The sequence below is a fragment of the Falco naumanni genome, chromosome 1 (assembly GCF_017639655.2).
Source record: "Falco naumanni isolate bFalNau1 chromosome 1, bFalNau1.pat, whole genome shotgun sequence".
Lineage (NCBI taxonomy): Eukaryota > Metazoa > Chordata > Aves > Falconiformes > Falconidae > Falco > Falco naumanni.
The window spans coordinates 49,027,294-49,050,952 of record NC_054054.1 but is presented as its reverse complement, the minus strand read 5'-3'; the positions used below and the strand labels follow the sequence as shown (position 1 = coordinate 49,050,952).

Genomic DNA, 23,659 nt, shown 5'->3' with positions numbered 1-23,659 from the left:
ATTTATGCAGAAAGTTTAAGGTGTGTTGACTTCACTGTGTGTAAGCCCAATGCATCAGTGCACCAAAGGTCTGCCTGGAAGCCAAACTACCCTTAGGTGTATTATCCTTATGGATAAGCTATTGATAATCTGCAGTACCAGATTTTTTCCAATGTACTTATCTTCTTTCATCAAATTCCTGAAGTTTCTTAGAAACCCTGATTGCCCAGTGCTTCTGCTGAGAAAAAGTAAAAACCTTCTGAGCACTTTCAGGTATTTGATTTGGAGCTAGAGTCTTCTGTCTTTTGCAGTTCAGCATAGAAAGTACCAGATGATTTTTTATGAAGTGATGCAGTCAATCAATTTTAAAGACAGAAGGGCCATTATTGTAATCCTACCTACTGCAGAGCACAGACCCAAAGAATTCATCCAGTAATTCAGAATTCCAGTATATCTGAACACATCTTAGTAAAAATCTTCTGTCCCAAAAGTCAAGAGCTTTAAATTTTAGCATGTCTAAATCTGGTTATTGCCCAGCTGAAAGCTGACCAAGTTACTTAATGAAAGATTTAATCAGGTCAAAAACATGAATTTTAAAAAAATTAATGCAGGAGAATTTCCAGTGTTCCTATACATTAAACAGGAAAAATTTGGATTTTTTGTGATAGAATTATTTTCATATTTCAGTTAATATTAGCATTTAACTTTTAAGTAGTAAAATTACATAATTATATTACTCTAAATTACTGGAAGAATGTTTTGTTCAACCTAGGCTATTCGGGGAAGATTAAAAAAGATAAAAATTATATATTCTGATTTAGGTCAAAAACATTTTTCAGATACTTTGAAATCCTCATGAGAAAGAATCCTAGCAAACATTTTTGAACTAGCTCCAGTTAGAAGAGATTTTTGCTTTGAAATTTGTATTTCTACTTCTGAAATTCTCTTTTAAATAAGCATTTGTGCAGTATTTCTAGTATAAAAGCACCGGGTAGTTTGTATGTTTCTTGTTATTGCCGTTGCTATAACATTGATTGCAGCTGCATTAGTGGAATATTTTCTAAGCCTAAATTTAATCTTACTTCTACCACCATAAGTACATTGACAAGAGATAAGAATTAATGAATCAGTATGCTCATAGGCAACACCGATGGCTTCAAACAAAAAGAATTAGTGTGTGGTTTTTTATGATCAGACTCCACAGACAGATGAACAACTCCCTGAAAGTTCAGTCTGGCGATGTGCAACAATAGTCCCAAGGACCAAAGGAATTTTACTGCTTCTTTTGTAGAGCTGTGGAACACAGGCCTCCTGAAAACAAGAAGCAAATCAGCAGACTGTACATCTTGATGCTGTTACTGACCATTTCTTTGGAAAAAACTGTCAGAAACTCCATGCATCCTGGCTGCAACACAGGCGAAAAGAAAGCCACAAAACCGTTTAAATCCCACTTTGACTCACAGTCACAGAAGTTCAGAAAACTAAGGTAAATTATGGTTTTCTCTAAATTATTTTAATACGATAATATATTTTTTTAATGACTAATGTAAATTACTAGTCATACGGCATCAGGGGAAATTAACTCTATTTTCTCTTTTATTTAATTAATTCCAGACTTGATGATCTTAAAGGTCTTTTCCAACTTAAATGATTCTATGATCCTATAAATGTCTTTGACCTGCATTGCTTTCTATGCGTTCATTTGTATACCTGGGTAGTAGTTATGGTATAACTATATCAATGTTCAACAAGGTATTTACAAACATGTTACACCAACTGTATTTAACTGGTACTCCTAAGCTGTCATCTTCTTGGAGCAAAAGGAAAGAAAACTGGATAAATTTCAGTGTGACAACACGTACATTAAATAAGGCAATGTGAGATAGAGATTTTTCAGGAAGTACAAGTCAAAAGGAAGCACAAGAAATCACTTAAAATTTAAGTGACATTTATATTAATCTTTTTCCTCTCTGGTCCACTTTGACAGATTGCTGTTGTCCTGTTGAACAACGCTTAACTCTGATTTATGGGCAGGAAGACGAAAACTGCCTGAGACCTTATGTTGCTACAGAAACCAGATTTGTTTGTTCTAAGACAAGTAAATGCAAACACAAAGATGAAGGGAGGGGATTAAAATTTCACCTTCTGCCTCTCATTGTGCCTTTCACTCATCAGCCACCACTGGAGAAATGAGTCCAACCCATAACCCCGACCAGCCACCCCAAACCTGCCACGCACATACTAGTTTTAGCTGGTGCAGCTGGTCTGCACTAGCAGCGCCGCTGGCAGACACAGACTAGTGCCAGCTGACTGGACAGCAAATCGAAAGGTAACAAAACAAAACAAAAACCAAAAAAACCCAAGCCCAAACTCATATAACACTAAGGAGCAAAAAACCCATAAAGACAAGAGAAAAGCAAAGACTGTGCGTGTTGTCAGGATGCAGCCAAAGCCAGGGACAACAGGACACCTTTTCTTTCATCTCCTCTCTCTCTGCCTTTGCTGCCTTCAGAGTTGAGATGAGGTGGGGGCATCAGAGTCAGCTGGCAGCCAGAAAGCAGGGAGAGACCAGCAGATGTGATGTGAGGGTCTGCTTCTAGTACACACACACACACACACCCCAACTTGTTTTGCTTAATCCTATGCTTAACTTTAAGTGAATAACTGAAAGCAAATGGAGTTTGGCTCTATGGAAAATTATTCAATGCCGTTTCCCTTGCTCTACTTCTTTATAAAACTTTTGAAAATGTAAAGCCATCCAAATGATGGAAAAAGCACTGTTCCCTGTGACTTTCACAAGTTACTCAAGGGCCTTTGCCAGTCCCTGTGACCATCACAAAACCAGCTTTTCAGCAGCTGATGTGGGCTCTTTGTCACCCTACAGTCTTTTTCCTGGAGAAAGACTTTTTAAGCTCGCCCTTCTGCTCTTCTCCTGCTAAGTCTGTGTCTGTAACACTCCATGGTTTTCAAACCACTGTCTTAATTTAATCCCATAGCTGTCAAGGGGACAATAACTTTTAAAAGGAAGCCAACAGCCAACCAAACATGGCTAAATAAAACTGGTGATCACCAGCAATACAGCCTTTTTGATTCCTGTGAGCCAATACCTGGTGAAGGGCTGGCAGGTAGGGAAGATCTTCAGACCAGCTGTTTCTTATTCTGCTTTTCACCTTACTGTTTCACAGAAGAAACACTTTTCTCCTGCCACAGGTTGTCTAAGGGCAGCACGCTGTGCCCAGGCAGCTGCCCCCAGTGCTGTCCCCAGACGTCCCTCACTCTCCAGGGCCAGCTGGAAACACCAGCCTGCAAACAGCCAACAGCACAAGGGGTTTTGTTCTCCATGGGATCCCAGTGCCAGCTCTAAAAGCCAAGGTCTTCTACATCTCCACTGCAATGGTAACGAACCTTCCTGGTGCCAACACCAAGAGCCTTTCGGTCTGCTGGGGTGGGACCTTTCTTGGGGTGAAATGGAGGGAGTTCTGCTCCCATGCCCATTACTGAATTCTCCACAGAAACTGCAGGCAAGGATGCCAATTAACGCTAATTGGGATTTTTTTTTTTTTAATATGTGGACACGTGTCCATTAGGAACTCGATTGATAGACTGAGACAAGTGACTCATTTTTCTGTTGCCATAAAGTAACCATTGTACCACTTTGGGTTCTTTAAAAGGAAAATATAGCAGACCTCACCTGCTCCCATTCAAGCCAAAGAGTTTTGCCATCACTGAAGGAGAGAATGGACACTTGACCTAGGGGTAAGTATTGCATTGCCTTGCAGAGTTTTTATCCAGGAAGAACACCTTGCTGGATAAAAATATAGTCAGAGATATTGCTAGTGTTGTTAGCAACACCTTGTGCTTTCTTTGTAAATACTCTTCAATTTTTTTTCTTGATGCTCAATTTAAGAAGACCCAATGTGAGCTTTATGTAACTACTAAACCTGGCTTTCAATTTATTTTGAATTCTTCCTAAACACTTTCCAAACACCTAACATGAGATGCACAGTGAGCTGAAGATTAAATGAGTATACGGGCTTCTCTGGTGGAAAAACACTAGGTTTGGCCACAGGAGGAAGCTGACAGCTCCATTACGGACTCGTCAGTAATCAGCTGTATATAAAGAGGACACCAGCCTCTGGGTCTCCTGTCCAGCATGAGGCAGTGAAGGAAGAAACACAGACACCACACAACAAAGGTGAGGGACCCCAAATAGAATTTTCAGCTGCTCTTCCAGAGAAGCAGGTAGTCAGCCTAAGGCATCATTCCTGAACAACTCTCTTGGCAGGGAAACTGCTTTTGAAAAATGCTGCTCATTTGTTTTTTCTTTCCCTGACCCATGGCCCTAATGTGTGGATCATATGCAAAGGCAAGATCAGAGATGACAGATCAGTTTTGCTCTCAGATACAGTCAGGTAGCTGAATAAATTCAGCTCAGTGAGTTTTGGCATTTAAGGAGCAACAGCTGGAAAATTCCTTTTAGCACTTCTTTGACATAAATCAGTTGAAAAACAGGAGGGTTTTCTTTCAGGGCAATCAGCTGCACTAGTGTCCCTGGTCAAGCCCTGGCTCTCCCTGGTGTAGAGCACAGAGCCCAGCCTGCCTGGGAGAGCTGCGGAGACAAATCTCACCCTTGAGTTTTCTTAAGCATTTCGGTCAGCAGAAGTGAGGCAAGGCTTTGGAAAAAAAATAATCCACCTTTTGCTTTTGTAATTCTTTTTGTCAATCAAAAATTTTGATTTGTCAGTCAAAAAAATTATTTTGACTAACTATAATATTATGTACAGAAATCTAAGAATTATTATTTGAGTCTTGTTTAATACCACCCCTGAACAAAGGCTGAAATCCCCTAAGAAAAGCAGTAGAGTTTGGTGGACTGGAGACAAAACCAAGAGTGCTAACAACAGCGCCTAGTGGGATTAGAAGCCATCCAAGAATCCAGAGCTAGTTTTTGCTTCCTGGCTTGGTACCCCTCATCAGCAGAAGGGCTGCTAGTAGAAAACAAACTATCTATCTGCTAAATTCCCACAGGCATCCAGGCACAAGAAAGTATAGTGGCATTTCTCCACCCTTTGCCTCGCCTAACCCTGTTCCAACTACTGAAGGCTGATCCTCGTAGACTTCTGCAGTGGTTTACCCTCTAGAGAGTCCTCTCCACAGCCTGGTAGAATGAAACATCTCCCTGCATGGCTCTGATCTTTTCAGGCCATATTGATCCTCTCTAAACCTGGATTCTTAGGATCCCAAGTGCCAAAGGCTTTCCACAAGATATAAACGTTACCTCAGTGTTCCTCTTATGAGCCTGCTGGTCATGAAATGACTCAATGATTCAAAGACTGTGAGCCCAATTATTTGAAATTATAAATGTCTGCATAATAATAAATGAAATGTATTAAGTTTGCATCCTTGTACGGTAGTGCCTTTCTAACAGATGGAGCACTGCTTTGCTACATACACTGAGGCAGAGGAAGAGCATGCAGAGTGCTCAGCTACTAGAAAGGTTTTGCGCACAGAAGAGATTTCCAAAGTGGGCATTTTTCTTTCTCTCATACATTAAAAAAATCCCACCTGTTTTTTTCTTACATGTACTACCGGGTCAGTGACTTTGCAACATACATTATACTGTATTGCTGATGAACTTAAGAAACAACGCTGACTGTAAGGTTCCTGGTAAATCATCTATTAGAATAGACATTTTCTTACCATTTACACTTGCACTAACTCTTGATCTACTGTTGCTAATACTGTATTGTTGTTCCTAGTTACACAGGATATAATCTTGCCAAACCAGTCGTCTTTTCTGTAGATGATTCAGGCAAGTGTTTATTTCATATATAAGGATGCAGCATGTTAAAGGTTGTTTGCTTCCTGAAATGGATGGTTTCTCATCCTGGCTGAGTCACCGCGCCTCCTAAAATAACATCTTCTTTAGGCCTGGGCAGAGCGTGCAGCTGCTGTGGGCAGGCTAAAGGGCTCACCCTCAGCCCCCTGAGGGCAACAGTGCCAGTGGGAAGAGGGGGTCATGGGTAGATGGTGCCTGGGGGAACATCAATATAAAATCAGTGAGATTATCCTCAGCTTTAGCTAAATTGCAGAGGAACGCCGAGTTTGTCCAGCACAGATGCACCAGTGCTTCATATTCACAAATAAAACCCTACTGTGCTGGGTGGATGTTCAGTAACGGACTAGAACTAACAGTATTTATACCACAAGAAATCGGAATTTCCCTGGTTTTTTAATCAGCAAGGTGGGTAGACAAAAAGTACATGGTGTTTCTGTCTCACTACACTGAGCTGCTCTCCTGCTGGTAGCCATGCATGCCCAAAGGACCAGCAGCTTTGGGGTGAGCAGGGCTCTGTTGCTGTGTGCAATGATGAAGAAACCCCACCCTCATGGCACAACTTTTCAGTATTTGAAAGGGGCTCGAGATAAACCAAGCCAAAGGTGTGAACCTTGCTGAGCGGAACAAGACCCACTTGCATTCAGGTTGCCAGCATCTCAATGCCGTTGGGAAATGCCTTGTGCGGCTCTTACCATGCACAAGGTGAGTCTGGCTGGCCCCAGGATGATGCCAGGCAGCATCCCTAGGCAGACCCAGAAGAGCCCCAACTGTCAGGATATTTATCTCACCCATGACATTGCTCGTATGTGTGTGCTTCTCCCAAGTAGTGAACAGCTGTAGACATGGGGTCTACTCCTAAAGCAACCACCCTCTTGGAGCTACAGCCACACGTGCTTGGGTGCCAGCCTGGGATATAACAGCACCTTACTCTTGTGAGCCAAACTTTAGCCCAGGAGTGGCAGATACCTTCTGGAAGCCAAAACCCTGATTTTTACTTTGGTGTAAGAATTATTCAGTGTTCCTTCTTCCTGAGGTCCATTCTAACTAACTGTAAAATATTTCTGTCGGCATGCCAAGGAAAACCTTCAGCCTTCTGCCTGCAAACCACAGAGCAACGAGGTCAGCCGTTAGGTGACTGAGTGTCTTCAAGTGATGGACACACTTCAGGCAAAGGTTCAGGTGAGACACAGCAGCTGCTGCAGACTGCTGGGCTATGCGGCTATGGATTGTGGACTTTTGTAGAGTTTGTGTAATATTGCTTCCAAAAGCAATATTACAGCTCCGTTTTAATGACCTTATTGATAAGCTGAAGTGGCTCCCATTGCATCATGCGCTGGGAGCAGTGCTACATTACTGCTGAAATATCAACCGTCCAGACAGTGAATTTTAGGGCTACAGAGATTTCAGATTCTGCTGAGAACTCTGGAATTATTTAAACTGTAAATTGTCCAGGGAATAAACTGTCTTTTTATTCTGTGTTTGGATAGATGTTAAGATCATAGTGAATAATAATAATAAAAAAAGATCAGAGTATCTTTTGGTAAAAACTATTGCATTAGCTCTGTTTTCTCCATCCCACTGAACAAGACTATATTAGCTAGGAATGTATAAAAGTATGCCCATTAAAAGGAAAAGCCATTTGCAACACATTTCAATCTTTCCAGAGTAACAGGGCAATGGAAATTGTTTCTCTTCACAGAAAAAACCCAAGAATATTTCCCAAATCATCATATAAATCTTCTGTTACTAAAAAACCAAGAGCTGATTTTCAAAGAAAAAAACCCACTTTTTAACGTTCATATAATTTAAGCTACAGTCTAAGAATGTTTTTTACTTTCAGATAAAAATAATTCCCAATCAGCTTTCATACACATGTAAAATAACTTGAAATTAAAGTGTAAACTTGCATAATTTTTCATGCAATTTAAACACAAGTTTATCAGATCTCTTCTGCCATCATTTCAATAATATGATAAAGCACTGGTAATACCACTGAGGTTGTGACTCAGATTCAACAAGATCCAGCTTCTGAATGGTGAAACATAACCTAAGATAATAGAGCATGTAAAACAACATTAACAAGACAAAGAACACAAAGTAATTTACAGACTTTTTAAATGGCATGGAGGCCATTTACCTGCTGGCTATGAATTCACAGCCACCTCTTTGTGAAATATTTAGCGGGACACTTCATGTGCGTAAAGCTACTGTGATGTATGATTGTATGAAGCTGAGGATTTGTCCTGACTTTACCAGGGAACAAAAAGCCTAGAAAAGCACCAACTCAGAGGAAAAAGGATGCTCTCTGGAAACACAAGAAGGCCTTAAGTATTGGAGGCAATTATGTAAGCCAGATAAATTCTTTAAGTACAAGAACAAGAACATTAGCTGCCCATGAGCACATAGAGGGCAGACTAGGCATTACGCTTTTATCAGGAGCACTGCTACCTGCATCTCTGACTCACTGCATCTAGAAAAAAATATGTCTAAATGAGTAGGTCAGGTCTTAGCAAACTGACCTGCCTTGGACCCTTCCCATACGGACCCTATCACTGACATCCCACCCAAATGCACCTGTAGGGGTCGTGTGCTGGGTCCAGTTCTGGGCTGCCCAAGATGAGAGACATGGCCTTACTGGCATGAGTCTGTTGAAGGGCCACAAAGGTGGTTAAGGGATGGAAGCATCTGGAATACGAAGAGAGGCTGAGAGAACTGGGGCTGTTCAGCCTAGAGAAGGCTGAGCGATATCTTACCAATATGTGTCAGTAACACTCCTGTGAGGAAAGGGAGTAGAGAAGATGAGGCTGCACTCAATAGCATCCAGTGAAACGACATGAGGCAATGGACATAAACTGAAATACAGAAAAATCCATTTAACTACCCAGCAACTTACCCTAGCTGACCCTGCTCTGAGCAGGGGTGCTGGACCAGACAATCTCCAGAGAAACTCATAATAACACAGGAATATTCAATCTGATAGGGAGTCTTGTGCATCAGAAATCAGTGTGAAAAATAAGCATGGGGGAAAAAAGAATCAAAAAGACAAATTGAAAATGTAGAGAAAAATCTTTACAACCCAATAACAGACATCACACTTAGGAAATCTTGGCTCCAGTCTTGCCTCATTTTTTCCCCCTCTGTTATCCTCTTAAAATGGAACAGCGTTAACAAGAAATCCTCACCCTAAACCACCCCACAGTTAGCAGGGGATGCAAAGCCTTCAACTCCAGGCCTGTGCTTCAACTCAAGCAGGAGAATTGGTCTTCCAGACCTTCAAAGCATGATTTAATTGCTGAGCAACTGGGTAAAATCTATCAGCTGTGTCAGACATGACACACCAGGACAAAGGAGCCCCTAGAGAGATCCCATATGGTATGGGCTGTCAGGCCTGTCCTTCTGAAGTCTCGTAAGTAGGAGATGCCTCCATCTCCTTCTCTTCCTGAAAGTCCATTTTTTTTCCTGGGTGCTGTGGCTAGGGAACTTGAGACTCTCCGATTCCTCTGAAGTACCTAACCCCAACCCAACTTGGCAGCACTGCAACAGGCAAATCCCACGGAAGATTTAGGTATCACAGATAGATACTCTCTAAGGACACAAAAGGCAGTATTCTGCTTGCCAGCTCTGTCCTTACACAAATCTAACAGAAACCTTTTAAGTGTAGCCGCTGGGATAATCCCATTATTATTATTCAGAAACGGGCTTAAAAGCTTCATACTACCATCTATTTCAGAAGTCAAATACAGCCACATATCTCCCTGGTCCTGGACCCAGCTGCCATTAAAAAATTGAGGAGTTTTAGGAAAGCGTTCAGCCTGGTTTTGGTTTGTGGTTTTACCTGGTGGTAGACAAGTGAAAAGTGAACTCATAGCTACGTTTTGTTCCACCTCCACCCAACATACGTTTTGCAACTTCCTATTTCAAGACAAAGTCGAGCTTCAAGGTCTGACTCTTCCCTTTGTCCATACAGTTGCTAATACCCGAAAGATGCTCTTATTTACCAGCCAGGTAACCACAACTGCAAACACACAGTCCTGCCCAAAGATATGTTCCAGACGAGTATCTCTTCAGAATTTTTTTAATGGCCAGTTTAAAACAGAAATTAATTCTATTGATTTGCCGTTTCATATTTCTTGAGACTAATAAATCTAACCATTAACCCATCACTTAGAGGGCTGCTTCTCCCCACCTGGCTGAATTAGGCGGTTCCGCAAGAAGGCTCCAGCACAGAAACCCACGCCCTTTGCAAAACGGAGAGTCCCGAGGTTTGAGAGACTGTACTGCATGAGTCACCACACAAGATTTACTTCTGGCCGACTGTTTCGATAAGTAATAATGCTTCCTCCAGACAAAACTATCCAGAAACCGGCATCTAGCCCCCGTCTCCCAACGGCAGCCCGCAGCAAGCGATGCCACCAGGCATCGCAGCCAAGGGCTGGTAAATCCCAGGATTTGTAAACAGCGGTAAGAGGGAGCTGTAATGAGATCAGTGTCGGGGATTGCAGCCTACAGAGCCATTTTTAAATGAGGTTTCCTGCAACAAAAGCTAGCTCCCGATAACCTTTTCCAATAACACGGGGTGAAAAGTGTTGGATTTCAATTACAATACGCGATACTAAGGCGTGGACAGACAGTTTGGTACTCCCCTTGCAGGCAACTGCTCAGGCGATTTGTTTATTTTTTATTTATCGGGAAGGAAAAGGAAATATTAAATTACCAGACTACTGTACCAGAAAAGTCCAACATCGTATAATCGAAAGGAGATGAACGGTCCCGTTATTATTTGCTGTTATTACATGGCATATTAGAATCGAGGAATAAAGTCACAAACGAAAAGTGAGCACAGCCACGTTTGTTTTCCTTCCCCGATTCCATTCCAAATGCAGCTCTCAAGGACAAAAAAAATAAAATACCGATAAACCTCATGAAACATATCTAAAATAGATGTTCTTCGTTCCAAAATTTCAAGGCTCTAAAACGACCCCACTTACGGTTAGGCAAAGGGTTTCTTACCTGGAAAAAAGCTCCTTCGTTTCTCGGGACTGGTCTCTTCCCTTCTCCCGCACTTTCACAGCCACATCTTTGCTACTTTGCCGACAGAGCAGCGAGCTGGGGCGCAGGGGCGCCGGCCCCCCGTCACAGCCCGCACGGGGCGAGCGCCCAAACCCGCGCTATTGGGAGGAGAGCGGCAGCCCCGGGCTGCCTCCACCCGGGCACAGCGCTGCCGCGAGGAGCGCAGCCCCTTTGCGCTCTATTTTCAGAGCTGCTCCCTCCCAGCTGCGCGCTCCGCAACCTCCGCTGTGCCCCGTCTTTTTGCAATTCCATCCGCGCTAAAACCAAAACCCAAACTATTTTAGATAATTTTTTTTCCTCCTTTTTACTTTAGAAGTGGGCATTTTAGCAGAGAAAGCGCCTCTTTAGGTACATCTGGTCGTAATTTTCTAGCGCTGCGTTCCCACGAGCCTGTAGTTAAAAATAAATCAAAGACAGGGAACTGAGAGAAGAGTTTTCGCATTTTGCTGCTGCCCAGACGGCTTTCTGGTCGTTAAAATGAATTTGTAACACTTGGGGATTTCTTTCCACGTGGAGGCTATTAGCGCGGTATTTAAGGGCTATTTAAGGGCTAATGTGCCGAGTTTGTTCTTGTTAACGGTGATGCCTATTTAAAACTAACTACATGGGGCTTTGCAAAAGCTTACAAACTTTTAAATTACTAGTCTGCTTGTCCCAAGAGGGGAAAGGTGTTACTGGCACTCCCTATTGCAGGTCTTCTCGATGCCGGGGTGCTGTTCGGTGGTGGTAGGAAAGCATAAATCCTGGTAATGCCTTAATTCCACGCATTTGGGCATTTTTTAATTATTTTTTTTTTTTTTTTAAAGAATGACTGCTTGGATTGTACCGGCCAGAAGGAAAATCTCAGTAAGGTTGTGAAGTAGGGCTTACCACCGCTGTCGACAGTACACCTGAATGTAATTTGAAATGTGAACTCATAGCAAAGGCAACCTAGGAGCGACAACTGTCCACCCGACCTGGTCCTTCTTTTCCTTTAGCTCTTATCTGCCACCTTCGCTGGGGCAGGGTGTCGTTGTTTGCTTGGTTTCACATTTTACCTTATTGAACATCTGCACAATGGCTTTGGGGAGGCCGTCGCTGCCGGCGGGGCTGCGATCCGTTTTACCCATGGACAGGCAGCAGCCACCGGTCCTCTTTCCGCCGCCCGCCGGGAGGCTTAGGGCTTCCGAGTGATGCCGGTTCCTTCTCCTGGGCTGGCGGGACTGTCGCTGGCCGGTAGGGCCAGCGGGTGTTCCCTCGCCCTGTCCCGGGGGGGGGGGGCAGGTGGGCCCGCATCTTCTCTAGTGGCTTCCCGAGCGGCTGCCGGTGAGCCCGCACGGCACTGACCGAGGGGTGGCCGCTTTTCACTGACTGAGAGAAGGGGAGAAGGAGTGGGACGACGGGTTCATCCCTAGAAAATAGCCGGGAGCGCTGGGTTAGCCAGGTTTGCGAAGTGGGAGCGTTCCTGTGAGGCGGGGTCCTGCAAGGAGCAGGGCAGGGCGGTAGCTCCCCTTCCCCCCCGCCAGCCAGAGAACCCGCCCCTTTGCCCCATCCCTCCCTCCGCGCCGACCCGCTTGAGGATGAACAGAGTAGATGGGGCAGAAAGGGGGGCTGGAAGGGAGCACATTTGCTCATTAAGAAGGCTTCAAAGGTGACAGAAGCATGTCAGGCTGCTGATCCAAGCCCCCTGTTCCGCTGGGGGTGGTGGTCACCCCCACCGCCGGGTTCATCCAGAGATCCCCGCAGGTGGCTCCCGTCGAGGCGGCGGTGGCCCCGGCGGGGCTTCTGGACCGGCGCCGGGCGAGGGCAGGCCGGGGGCTGCGGGGAGAGGCGGCTGCCCTCCCGGAGAAGGTTCCTGCCCGGGGAGGGCTCCTGCCCTGGGGGCTTCTCCTCCGCCCGTCGCACCGTGCGGTCGGCGCGGCAGGGCACTGCTGCACTTACACCGTGCCGGGCGGGGAGAGGACTGAGGGACAGAGGCAGGGCGATAAACAAACAAGTAAACAAACAAACAAACAAACAAATGCAAGGCTCGGGTGTGATTGATATGTTGCACCCAGCTCGCCGCCGGCTGTCACGGCCGCCGAGGCAGCGTCTCCTCCTCTCGCCCTGCAGCGCTGGAAATGTGTGCGGGAGCGATGGCTGCGGGAGTAGCCGCCGGGAAACCCACCGGGAAACCCGCCGGCTCTTCCCCGGCGCAGTGAGCGGGGGCACGGCGCAGACATAGGCACGGCCCTGCCTGACAACTAATCAATAAGCGCCCATTAACCAAAGCTTTCAGGAAACGGTGTGAATCCTCCTGGTTCTCCTTTTGCAACCAAACAACACAGCAAACACTAGTAAAGGATCGCAACCCACCATGACAGTATTTGTACAAATCCAACAAATGGAACATTTCCTCTGTTCGTTTCAGGGGAGAAGGCCGAGAACCGCAATGCTGATCCCCCTTCCTGAAAAAAAAACCCGCCGCCGCCACCCCCTCCCCAAGCAAAAGAAAACAGCCCCCCAGTCAGCCCCTAGGTTTCGAAGGTGCCCAGGGGCGAGCGGGCTCTTACAGAGGCATGTCTGTGTGGCGTGTCAGTGCTACAAATGGTTTCACACACACACACACACACACAGTGGTGGGAGGAAGGCGGTGAAGCCCCACCCGGACCCGTGGAGGACCCCCAACCCCAGCCCCAGCCCAAACCTCAGCCCCAGGCCCAGCCCCAGCCCCAGCCTGCCCAGCCGCGCCCGGCCCGCGCGTCGCGCTTCTGCGGCCGCGGTTGCGGCCCCTGCGCTGCGCACGCGGCCAGCGGTGACGTCTCTGCTGATGTTTCAAGTGTCACCAGAAACCGTTCGACCACCTACTTATTCGTCTTTCCTAAGATAAAGGAACTATTTCATTTCATATTCGTATTTGTATTCGTATTCTCTCTCCCTTTTTCATTTCCTTTCTTTCCTCCTTCCTTTCTCTCTTTCTCTTCCTTCCTTCCTCCCTCCCTTCCTCTCTTCCTCCCTCCCGCAGCCCTTCTCTTCCTCCTGTCTCTGCCCCTTCCACTCTTTCATACTCTTTCTCTCTCATTCTTTCGTTCTTTCCAGTCGTTAGCTCTGGCTTGAAGGAGATCTGATGTGATTAAACTCACAGGGCGTTGGAGGAAAGAGGTAAATTAAGCCAAAGGGACTGAAGATGAAAGAGGCTTGCTCGACTCGAGTGCCCGAGGACAGCTGCCCTCCTCCCTCCTCCCCTGGGTCACGCCAGCTCCCCGCCGTCTCCCGCGGGACCCTTCTCTTGATCCTGCTCCGGAGCCGCTTCTTCCGACGACACCGAAAAGCATCATTATCATTCCCTCCCCTCCCCCCCCCCCCCCCCCGCCTTTCTTTTCACCTATCGCCCCTCCGGGAGTGCGGAGAACCCCCCCCGGCCCGCAGCGCCGCCCGGCCCGGCGCCGCCTCAGCGGTGCCCAGCGGGGGGACCGCGCGGAGGTGGTGGGGTTACAGCGAAGGAGGGAGGGATGCGGCCTGCGGGGCTGCGCTGGGGGCAGAGCCCTGTGTGTGTGGGGGGGGGCAGAGCTCTGCCAAGGCGGGGCTGCCCCGCACAAAGGGCGAGGCGGAGGCCGGCGGCGGCCCAGCCGGCTCGGGCCGTCACGGTGCTGCCGGCGCCGGTGTCTCCGAGCACCGGGAGCCGCCGACCTCCACTCCCGGGTCGGGAAAGGCGGCCCGCGGCTCCCCGCCGCAAAAAAAGAGGGGAAAAGAGGGAAAAAAAGGTATGGTCCCGGTCCTCAGGCTCCACCTGCAATTCGGCCATCGCCTAAATACAATTTAAACCTTATATTTTTATTAGCGCAGAAAATAATGACGATAATAACTAAACACAACACCCCCCCCAACCAACCAACCAACAAAGCAGAAATCTACTCCAATGCAAAATTCCTTCTTGCAGCCCAAGGAGCGTCGGTGCTTTTCTGTCCAACAGGACGTTTTAAATGTTAAAGACCTTGCGGAGCGTGATAAAGATGCCTCGAAACGCGGCAAACAAATCCGATCGCAAATTTTGGTGGGTCCCAGTTTATCTTTCGGCGAATCAAAGGAAAACACAAAATGCCGGGACCACAAAGAACAGCTGCAATGCCGAGCAGCGAAAGCCCGAGGTATAAATAATTTTCAGGCTATTGGTGTAGCGATAAAAAAGTCATCTAAAATGACTCGCGACCGAATTTTAAAGTTGGTGGGTACACAGCCACCTAGCTCGGCAGCTTCAACAGTAATCTGTGTTCTGTTCGTTTCTTTAAAATTATTTGTAAAGCGCGCCCTGAGTTTTCTTTATAGCCGTAACGAAATTAAGATATTGCAATGGGAGAGCAGCGTTAGCCAAAGAGGCTGGGATGCAGGATACCTAATATCAGCCCCAGTCGAAATACTTCAATACCGCCGTGCAGGAAAATACTGCGGAGATTTAGAGGAATAAAAATACGCAACGAAACAAAGCAAAGTAGGCAGCTACTTCCTCGCTTAACGATTATGTGTCTCAAGTGAGGAAAGGAGAAATTGCATTTGGAGTCATCAAATCTGTGTTAAAAAACCTCTGGCGGAGAGTCGTGGAAGGCTGCGAAATTTGAATCCGTGTGATGAATGTGTTTTAAACTGAGATGTTATATTTTTTTAGGACGTCAATATGCACTACTTATTTTGTTACAATCAGAGAGAAATAAACAAGCAAATACAAAGTAGACTTAATTCTTTAAACGGGAAAACAAATTAGTCGGGTGCGGAGTTGTTCGCGTACTGATTTACTGATGGATCATTTCTCCGGAGGGTTATTAATAGGTGAAAAAAAAAAAAGAAATCAGGTGAATTTTCCCCACTGGAAGAAGGTCTTGGGTGAAAGACAGATTTCTGCTCCCGGGCCCTCACCTCTCCCTAAATGCAGTGCTTTTCTGGCTGGAAAACCATGCGTAATTTGCAGCACACCAGCAAGTCGCTCCCGGTGACTACTCCCTCCCTGCCCGAGTCCGCTTAATTTGTAAATAAGTTCCAGGGCCTCTTTTCACAGAACCCAGTTGAGCAGGTAATTTGTTGTTAGTGCTTGTTTAAATGTTGTGAACCATGCACTCAAAAATAGGAAAACTATACACAAAAGAGGCAAACATGGGAACACAACTGGAAATTACTGAGTTATAGAAATGTCAAAGAAAAGCAATTTGCAAAGAGGCATCAGTAATTGTCTCGTACATTAACGGGAATGATTTGCCAAGCCCAACCCTTTTGTTCTCCCCAGGCTGGACGGGCGCTTTGCCACCGACCTCAATGGGACTGGATCAGGACCTCGGCATCAGGCTCTTAGCCCAGGGAGGTGCTCAGGGACAGGGCTGGATCCTGCCTTGCAGACCTGCAGTCCTGGGGTGTGTTTTCAGGGGGAATCCAGCAGATTTATGGTGGAGTGGCTGAATGGGAAGGCATGTGTGCATCTGAGCATTGGATTTGAGGGCATCTTCCAAGGATTCAAGGAAAGCAGTCACAGCTTTGTTAATAGAAGAGCTGAATGGAAAGCAGAGATCGATGGGATGCTCTCCAGCATGCCTGGGAGTGACATGCTGCAGCCCTGCTCATGTCAGCATGGGATGATGTGCTGTGGTCAGACTGAGACCCTGGGATGTTCCTCCCCGTCTGGAAGAGCCATACTTTCCTGCATCCCAGGGAGGCTTAAGCAAGTCCATCCCCTGCTGTTTACCTCTATCATCTCCCCAGAATTGCATTTCATAAATGAACTCCCATCGTAAAGCCAGTCTGGCTTCTCACAGTCTGCAAAGAGCCTGTTTCCCTGCTAGAAAATGGGAAGAAATTTTTTGCCTCAGGCTCAGCCAGAGCAGAAATGAGGCTTGCCCAGACAGGCCATTGCTCTCTCTGGGGTTATGTTTTGTTGCTTACCCCATTCTGCCTTATTTGGGACAACCCAAACTTTAAAACTGTTGTGTGAAGAGACAAGGCCCAAATTCAGAGCTCCAGACCCCACCTGCCTGAACCTGCTCCCTTATTTTCAGCTTTCCCCTCCCCCTCCCCCAAACCTTTTCTTGTGTCCACACAGTCTAAAAAGTAAACAACTCCACCCCCAAAGCTAGAGGCTGACATGGTTGTATGACTGCAGGTGACAAGGCTGTAACCTGTTGTATTTGCGTGCTAAGCCAGCCCATTCAGAGCTGGTGTTTAACTGGTCATGCTTACATCTTCAGGGCTCTGTCCAGGCCCTTGCTTGTATTTTCAGAGGGAATATTTTGCACAGACTGTGACTTGGTAAAGTGTGTCTGGTGTTACGGCTGCCAAAAAGGTTTTATCTCAAATTTTCTTACTATCCACTATACAATGTCACACTGTGAAAAATACAGTATTTAAAAAAAAAAAGTTTCAAAGCATTATGGTTGTTTAAAAGCAGAACTACTTGTGTTAACGTTGCTGGAGAGAGCTGCAGTAAAAGCCCCATTGACTGCAGTGAAGCCAGGATTTCAATGACGTCTCTTCCTGTGATTTTTTTGCTGAAGATATACCAGCCATTCGTAACAAATCAACAGCAGGAAATACTATTTTCCTAAAAGAATGGACATTTACCTTCTTAAAAAAAAAAAGGAAAGAAACATCCAAATTTCAGACATGGATTTCTCTTTAATGACTGGACTAGTATCTGGTATGTAAACCAACTTAAAAAAAAGATAATTATATGATCAAATTGTATTGGTTTCAGATAGAAATTCCTTTCTTGCTTCTACTCTCTGCCTCCCAGTGGATACACTTTTAACTTAAAAGCAAAAGGAATATTTTGCACTTGTCCTACAGAGGATTTTTTTTGTTAAGCTGATTTCTTGTATCCCATGAACAGTATTAGGCTACAAGATAATATGGATTTTCCTCACTGAGACCTATAAGATAGGATTAAAGGACTGCTCAGGGCCTGATCCTGTCCTCCTGCATTTTTCAGACTGGTATGCATGGTACTGAGGAGCCGAGAGGCCGGTGAGCCCCCACAGAGCAAATTCCAGCTCAGAGTTTCTGAGCAAACAGCCGCCTCACAGGCTTCCCCACTGAGAGCATCACTCAGCCGCCTCGGCCACGCAGGGTGCCAGAACCCAAACTCCACCTGGAAACACAAATATTGTAAAGAGCCATGCTTAGAAGAAATGTGACGCTAATTTGCTTCGATATGCACTGTTCTTCTGCTTAGGGAATTCATGGAAATCTGGATTTTGACATCCTTCTTCACACACATTGCCCTTTGCCTTTCAAGCCTTTCATCAGTGCCAGTGGGATGGTTTGAAGAAAAACTCGGCATACAAACCGGCTTGTTATTCAGATCATATGGAGAGAATTCCAGGGCTGGGCTGGCAATTTTCAACCTTGGCTTTTGATTTTTGGCACATGGGTAAAGTCAACCTTTACTCAGGATCACAAGTGTGTTAGGCCAGGATTAGGTGTTAGGGGGACTAGCTGAGGTAAAAAACAAACTGACCTCGGGTGCTGTGCAGATGCTTTAAGAAGAAGAAACCCCAGATGTAATATATATGAAGGTTAAGTTTGCTTTTCTTTTTTAGATAGCCCTGTGACCTGGTGCTTAAAACTTTGGCCTGAATTTTACTTGATACAAGGGGAAAGGAATATTTTTGTCAGGGAAAGCAGAATATGTTGGATATCATTATAAACAGTGAGGATTACTGCAAATGGCAAAATGATTGCTGCAATGAAATATCTACATCTTCTGGACAGGACCTGCACTTGTAACTTAACTTCCAGAAATATTTTAGAAATAACAACACCAACAAAAATTGTATAAGAATAATTTACAGTGGCAAAAATATCACTACCATACTACTAGGAACCCTGTGTTCTCACTCAGCTGGCAGTGTCCAGGCAGCTATCACACACCAAGAAACATTCAACAGGTAAGAATAACAAATGTGCAAAAAAAAAAATAATCTTGAAAACTCTTCTGAAGAACGAAATAATTATTTTTGCACCACAATGTACATGTAGGCCAAAGCTTTGTAAGGAGGCAAAGGAAGTTAAGGGATTTTGACCCCAGTTATATTCAATGTCTGTCTTAACTCCTTTAGATAACTTTGAAAGTTGTGCTGTAAAAACTGCAGAGATACCTTTACCAGCCAAATACATCAATCAGTAATGGGCTCTAATTTGAGGAAAGATTTCCAGTTCTATATCAGTTTGCTATTGATTTATGAAGCCAGGTTTTAATCCTTCCCAGCGTGCCTCTATTTTAGTTTCAGATAGGTTACTGTGCCATACATTTCATGCACTGATAATGAGTGTTATGTACTTGTAATACTCTTCTGTTTCTAGGAAAATACAACCAAATAGAATTTTTAAAAAAGTCTATGTGAATCTAAACCTTCTTTTAAAAGAAAATTTCATTACCTTTCACTGAGTTTTATAAGTGGAGGGAAAAATGCTTGGAATATATGTGTGTGTGTGTGTGTGAGAGAGAGAGAGAGAAAGAGAGAGAGAGAGAGAGAGAGAGTAGGAAGAAACCAGCAGATATTTGCTCAGCAGGATTTTATTTATACAGAGCTGTTTAAAATTGGAATTTTAAGCAGGATTTTATTTATACAGAGCTGTTTAAAATTGGAATTTTAGTTTGCACTCACTGATTGGCATAACTGATAAATCCACTTAGTTTTCCCTTTGCCCCTTTTTCTAGCTTTTGTTTTCCGATACCCTTTCAGAATGCTAGTAGTTTCTCTTTGCCCGTGTTTGTTAAGGTTCTTTTTTTGATCTACCAGTTTGCCCTGTAGTCACAGCAACTGGATCCAGCTGACAGAAGGAATTTCAATAACACTGAGAGTTTTTTAGGAGTTTTGGTACTACTGTCATAATCCTCTCACAACCAACAGCATCTAATGATGAGTCAGAACACATCATGCCTCCTACCTTGTCTCGTGATCAGGGGTAAATATGCACATACTGCTGCCCTTCAGTTTGAGCCTGACCATCTGCAATGATACAGCTATACCTGCAAGGTGCCTGTGTTAGGCTGCCCTGCGTCTCTACAGCAATCTATGACTTCACTTTTAAATTAAGGTCTTGAGATATTTCTCTGTAGAAGGTTGGCATAAGAGGATTATTAGGTACCAGAAACAAACTGGCATGCTCTATGTGGTCTATCTCATAATAAGGTGAAAATCCCATTTGTTTTTAAATAAATAATACATATGTGAAACATGGCTCCCTAACATAGTATTTTCAGAAGTACTTCTGCTTTCTTGCTAAAGACATATTTAATTTTAATGTCTAAAGATTTTGCTTCCCACTGTTAACTTGCTGCTCTGAAAACTCCAACTGACACTGTAGCTAGTTCTTCCTGATTTAGTGCCATCCTTACTAACAAAGCCTCATGTTCAAAAAGTGCAGTCCGGAGCTGTAAACGGGGTGACTCGACTTCCTATACAACACCCTCAGCTATGTCCTCATCTCACCCAGTCCTAGGGTGTCTCTAAGCAGACATCTCCTGCTTGTAAACTGCTTCCGGTAGTTCCAAAGCACTTTGTGACATGTACTTGTATTAAACTCAGCAAGGATACTTGAGTATGTGAAATACAGGGACCAGGAGGTTAGCTCTTTTTCAAATGCAAGAGTTCTTGTTCTCGAATCTGTCCTCATGTGGGAGTCATTCTGGATATTCAATGGTCTGTCTTGAACTTTCATGCATCTTGTTTAACAAATCTGTTCTGAGGTGAGGTAGTTGCATAAAGTATTCAAGGAGTGTGTATGCATGATGGGTTTATTGATGTGGCATCATTCTGGATATTGGTTCCTCTTCCTTCCCTAATATTTCCTACACCCTCTTTTTCTTTTTGACCCATGAAATGATTCTTTCCAAGATTTAAGCAAAGTGACTCATTTGCAGATGGTGATAGCTGGGTGAGAGTCCAGCACTGTGTACATATACATGTAGATACACATTTATTTATGTGTGCGTGTATACATAGATAGGGTTTCATTATTGGTTATGTGTATGACGTTTTATTCTTCAGTATTGAGTTTTCCCTTTTTTGTCCATTTTGTATCAAAAGATACTTCTGAAATGTTTCATAGATGGTTTTAATTCTGACGACTCCAGACAATTCTTATCATTAAAAAAACATGCTACCTCACTACTTACCTTCTTTTCAGACCATTCACAAATATGTTGAACATCTGGATGCCTGTGGGACTTCATCAGCAATTACCTTCTACCATTTATCACTACATTTTGTTACAAATCTTTTGAGCGGTTATTAATCCACATGAAGATCTTCCCTCTTATCCCATTAAATCCTATCTACTTTAAATGGTTCTGATAATTGACCTCATCAAAAGCTTTTTAGAAATCTAAGAACATTACATCAAATATGTGACCTTTATCCACAGGCATATTTTCTGCTTTGAAGAACTTTACTACACTTAGGAGACATAACTTCTCTCCATGAAAGCCGTTTCAGCTCTATTTCTATCGATGCTTGAGATATACTAGTCTCTGGTTCTGCAGGCGTGCAGCAGATACTTTAAAAAATGGGTGTCACATGAACCTCTCTCCCTTCCTCTGGTCATGAGGCTGATTTTAATAACTGGTTTAGGAGTTTCAAATCTACATTTCTTTGGGACTCTTTGGGGAACACTGTCTGTTCTAGAGATTGGCCACCGTTTATTGTATTGAGCTCTTCTGTAATTTCCGCTGGTTTTGGGAAGAGCCTACAGACCTTGGTTAGGAATCCATATGCAAGGGAAGAAATGTGGTTTGAATTTCCTCAAGCGGTTGAAGGAATGGGATGTAGCTCTCCTTCCAGCATGGGAGCCTTAAAACCTAACTATCAGTGTGTGTATGCTATATTTTGTGTTCTGCTGTGTCTTACTAGATCAAACCCTTTTTGAGGTGGATAGGCTGAGGAAAAACTGTTTTACAGTTTTGACTGAGTTTAGGCATAAGCTAAAAAGGCCAGTCCTGTAAAGCCTGAGATGAATCTGGGCATGGATACAGGGGCTTAGCTGTTTAGGGACTTGGGTGTTAAAAGTGAGGTGTCTGTAGAATTTAGGAGCTGCGCACTCGAATTCTACTTGTGCTAGCCACATATCTGCCATTTCATTTCTACACCTACAGTCAGCAAAGAGGAGTGGACTTGTGAAATACAAAGACATTTTTTTTTCATAGAAAAATCATTATTGTGAGGATGTGCTTTTGTAAAGCCCTTGGAAATGGAGTAATGGCATTTTCGTCATTTATACACTACTCAAATACATTTAATACCTGGAATTTTGGTGTTACAAAGAAAAATATCAGTCACTCATTGCTACAAGAGTTCATGCCAGACTTTTGTTGAAATCTGTCCCTTGGACTTGCAGTGCTTCACTACCATATGTAAATAAAAACAGCAGAACGTCTGGGTGATGGAGAAGCATTCAAATATAGGGGAAACATACTGTCGTTGGCAGGCTGGGCAAACAGCAACATCCAAGATGCTTTCAGTAAACCAATAAAAGGTGAAGAAATAGAACAGGTACTTTTTTTTTTCTTCCCCCAGTACTGGAGTTACAAAGCAGTATCCCACTCTACCTTACAGCATTATACATATCAAAATCGAATCCCATGCATCTGTTCTTAAATGGACTTTTATAATAATTCCTATCTATGTGTAACCAGCTATTGCAGACAAAGCCATTATCTTTTTTTTTTTTTTTGTTAAATGGCTTTATTTAATTTCTTAAGAAGTAATATTCAAGGTTATATCCAGAAAATCCCCCACTCAGGTTACAAGTTGTTTAAGCAAACAGAAGTCACAGCATCATCAGCAATTTTATTTGTAAGGGCCACTATATACCAGTGTGTACAAACCAGCCAGACGGTGGATCCCACTGGGACCTCCATGAAGTGAAACGCCTGCCTGCTGCACAATTCCCATTTGGCTCTCTACTTCTGTTAGCCCAATGCAGATGGACAAGTTCTACATTTTGCAAGTGTGCAAATGGCTGCAGACCACTGAAGGTGACATTGTCAAATGTATTACTTCATTCTTGTTTTTAATGTGCATGTAAGAGTGTCTTTTTAGATGTATGCTTTAAAGAGCTTAATCTAAGAGGAAGCTCAAAATGACAGCTTTCATGGTCTCTTGCTACTACTCTTTTGTAGTTTTACTGATCATGATCTGCATAATGATCTAATAAGACAGTTTTATCTTTACTATTGTAATATAGAAACATGATGTATTTGCAGTAATGGATATTAATATCAAAAGGTTGTGACCAAAGTTTTCAAAAGGAGCCAGCATCATTTATCATCACCTCAGTTCTACCTTGGTTTCCTCAGAAATTAAGCTATTATTTCTCTCAGAACAACCTTTGCAGATTTTTGCCTCTGCCCTCCAAGCCTGAATGACTCACATTTTCTCATGAAGCACTGAGGCAGGGAAAATGACTTCATGCCATCCAACCCATGAGGTCCACAATAGGTCTGTGTAGGCACAGTTTTTCAGAGCATTATGACTTAACACTGGGAAAGATGACATCAGGGATGAGGTGGGGAAAAGAAGTTCTGTGCCTAGTAGCAGGACTTCTATTGTCATCATCACGAATCCTCCTCAGAGGAAATACAAACCCTGTAACTGCGAATGTCCATGTTTCTGTCCTGCCTTAATCCCAAAACCTAAAGGGACAGAATGTGGCTGGTAGTTTACACATGTGGTGACAGTGGGTGCTCAAAACCATGGAGAGTCTCAAAGTCTCAACACTTCACAGCTTCCTTTCTGAAGAGGATGAATCACATGCTGGGTGGTATTACCTTGT

General features: G+C 44.1%; 1 long non-coding RNA gene across 3 annotated transcripts in view; it reads right to left on the bottom strand.

Annotated features, from left to right (window-relative positions):
- LOC121087753 overlaps positions 1-11,052 on the bottom strand; it is a 42,055-nt gene extending 31,003 nt beyond the window's left edge. For all 3 annotated transcript variants that reach the window (XR_005827726.1, XR_005827725.1, XR_005827724.1), the window contains exon 1: positions 10,829-11,052. This is a non-coding gene — a long non-coding RNA (uncharacterized LOC121087753). The remainder of the gene's footprint in view (positions 1-10,828) is intronic.
- Between the last annotated feature and the right edge of the window lie 12,607 nt (positions 11,053-23,659).